Source organism: Teleopsis dalmanni, chromosome 2 (genome assembly GCF_002237135.1).
Source record: "Teleopsis dalmanni isolate 2A chromosome 2, ASM223713v2, whole genome shotgun sequence".
NCBI classification, from domain to species: Eukaryota; Metazoa; Arthropoda; class Insecta; order Diptera; family Diopsidae; genus Teleopsis; species Teleopsis dalmanni.
In genome coordinates this window covers 2,662,383-2,666,110 of record NC_051847.1, presented here as the reverse complement: position 1 = coordinate 2,666,110, position 3,728 = coordinate 2,662,383, and positions in this window count along the sequence as shown.

Sequence of the window (3,728 nt, the reverse complement as noted above, 5' to 3'; positions counted from 1 at the left end):
GAGCCATCGCTGAGGTTATCTTGACTGCAAAAGCTACCCAATGCGGTAATCACTACTCAAAAGGTCAATAATACTTCTTGCCATCTTAAACATAAGAAATGTTTTTAAGGCTCTCAGATGGAGGGACGTCATTTACGCGATAGAAAACAGTTCAGGTACCTGCTTATATAAGTAAATTAATTGGAAGTTATTTAACAAACCGAAAATTAAGCTATTCCACAAAAATTGGTTAAAAATGGCGCAAATAACAGCTAGTGCCGAGATGACAACATGGAGTGGAAAAAGCAGCAAAAGCCATTGTCGTCTGGAAGAAGCTAAAGGCTAGTACCAGAAGACCTGTTGCGAAAATCCCAAAAGTGTTGATGGCAACAATAAACGCCATCCCTCTATGTGGTGGCGAAATGTAGGCTGATGCACTAGACATTGTAACACGCAAAGAAACATATTTGCGGTGTATAACAGGGCGGCTCTACGTATCACGTTACCAAATCATACTGTCTCGATAGGAATACGATTTATTCATGTTATACATTGTGACCGAAAAGTTTCCGGAAATTTTAAATAAAACGCAAAATTCTTAATCTTCATCAATATTTATTTTATCTCCTTCAAAATATGCTCCATTAGAAGCGATACACAAATGCCAACGTTTCTTCCAATCATCAAAACATTTTTATAGGCGCTTTCCGGTATGGCTTTGAGTTCCCTCTGCGAATTCTGTTTTACGTCTTCTATGGATTCAAAACGCGTTCCTCTGAGGGGTAATTTGAGTTTGGGAAACAGGAAAAAGTCACACGGTGCAAGATCAGGTGAATACGGTGGCTGTTCGATGGTATTTATTGAATGTTTGGCCTTAAAATCGTTGATAATGTTGGCTCGGGGCGAGGGAGCATTATCGTCATGAAAAATCCATGAATTATCCTTCCAAATTGAGGCGTTTACGGCGGATATTTTCACGCAAACGCTTAAAACATTTCAAATAATAGTCTTTATTGACTGTTTGTCCTTCAGGGACGAATTCATGATGCACCACACCACGAATATCGAAGAAAACAATCAGCATTGCCTTGATTTTCGAGCGACTTTGGCGTGGTTTTTTCGGTTTCGGCTCGTCTTTTCCTCTCCATTCCGATGATTGTTGGCTTGTTTGCATGTCGTACTCGTAGACCCATGTCTCGTCACCCGTTATGATGCGTTCCATGAAAGTTGGATCGGAATTGGCACGATCAAGCATGTCTAACGAGACCTGTCCACGATGGTGTTTTTGGAACAAATTGAGGTGAATCGGAAAAAGCCGAGCGTTGACACGTCGCATACACAAATTGTCCACCAAAATCAAACGAGCCATCTCACGACCGATGCCTAGCTCTCGTGCTATCTCTCTAACACTCACATGAGGATTTTTGAACACGATTTCCTTTGCCTTTTCAATGTTTTCGTCGGTGGTAGAGGTCGAAGGTCGTCCAGAACGCGGCATGTCTTCGACGGTCGTACGACAGTCCTGAAAGGCTTTGTACCACTCATAAACTTGAGTTTTCGATAAAACTGATTCCCCATAAGCCTTTTGTAGCATTCGCAACGATTCTGCACACGAAAATTCGTTCGAAACACAAAATTTGATGCAAACTCTTTGATCAATATTTTTTTCCATTGTTTTTTCCAACGCACTATGAGGTAACTGGTTTTACAGCTGCCGTTAAACAACTGTCTGACCGATCGCGCTCATTTTTGGCATAGTATTTAAGGACAGTGCTGCCAAACTACATAAACTTAAAATATCGAAAAATATACAGCGCGCGAATTTTAAATGAGAACTTCCGAAAACTTTTCGGTCACAATGTATTATATCAACGTTACCGTATTTAGTTTTAATATTGGTACAGATGGAGAACATAATGAGACATCTTTGTCATATAATATATTAAAGAAGTACTCTACAAAAAACATTCTTAATTCAATGTTATATTAATTTATATACGTAGGATACGAAAAATAGCATTTGCATATACCAATTCATTGCTGAATTAAAGCATTTAAATTATAGAACTTAAAAAAAGTTTTAGTAAATATATTCTATCTTTATATTCTAATCTTTACTAACTCTCGAACTAATCAATAAAACAAATTTAAAGCAACGACCCGGACCACGACTGAGTGATACCTCAGCAAAAACAAACGATGTTTCCGTGGCATACGGTTTATCAATGTATACCTAGTAATTCTCAAAATTCATTTTAACAATTGAATACGCTAGACAATTTGAACCAGCCAGACGTATTGATAAATGAAAATATCTGGCCAATACTAATGTTGGAAATATTGTCGAGCGCGCTAAAGAATAGGGTGCCCATAAACATAATTTTAGTTTTAGATAAGTCAAAGATGCAACAGACACTTCAGTGTCTCCTATTCGAGCGCAGGTAAACATGTACTACAGGAGACTACAGAAGGAACGCCCGCTTTTATTGGACATATATCCGAATAAATGTCTTCGCAGATCTCTGTGCCACACATTATAAAAGGCCTATGATATGTCGAGAAAGAACTGCAGAGCGTACCATTTTGTTTTCAAAGGATTTTTTGATAATATTTGTTATTCTTTGAATCTGGTCATTTGTAAAATGATACTTCCTGAAGCCAAATTAGTGAATTGGTATGACACTGTCATCTAATATGACATATGTTACACCCAATACACCCTATTGTTTTTTAAAATTGCTATTTCGAGTATCTTGAACATGATTAGTAGTAGTGATATAAGCCTATATGATGACAACTCGTGCGCAGGTTTTCCCGGCTTTAGGATCATAATTACCTCCGATATTATCCACATAATTAGCACACGTTTTAATTGAAGTGCAGTGTAAAATATTTACGTTAGCTAATAGATACATTTGACAGATATCTGACGCAACATTTCAATGGCAATCATATCAAATCCAGTAGATTTTTTTAATTTAAATGAGAAAGGAGGATCTATTGGATCAAGATGACTATTATCGTTATTATCTATTTTAAAAACGTTAGCCAAGTATTTGCAAATGCATTAGATTTGTCGCGATCATCGTTTCTTCGAATAGGATAATTTTGTAAGACCGGCTACTTTAATTTTTTTCGAGTGTTTTCACAAGGAATAATAGGTGTTTTTATCGTAAGTAAGATTGCTAAAATACACTTTTAGAAACTCGTTTTTAAATAACTTACTTTGGGTACTCAGATATTTAGTTAATCTATTTAGCTCTGTAGATGGGTCATTCTTTTACAAACCGGACGGATTTTGGCAAAAAATGACCTCATCACCTCCGATTTGGCTGAAATTTTTTTTATGAGCTCCTTTCATAAAATAAGAAGACCCGTATCTCGGGAAAGAATTTTGTAATTTTTTTCCTAGGAGATATGGACCCATGGGGTTTTGAGAATTGGCATTGTAGACACATTTTCAAATGGCTATATCTCAAGTTCTATAAAAGGTAGAAACTTGAAATTTATTGCGTTTTAAAGATAATTGGTTGAGCTTTTAAGAAATTGTTTAAACAATTAAGATTGTTTATATTTAAGTACTAATATTAACCGTTAAATTTCAAAAAAAAAGATATCTCAAAAGGGTACACAACATTTTTCATTTTTTATATTTTATTTAGATTCAATTTTAGATTTTACTAAGAAATAAAAATTTTCATGATAGCATCGATTTTTATAAATTTTTTAAATTTTTTTTTTCTCATAAA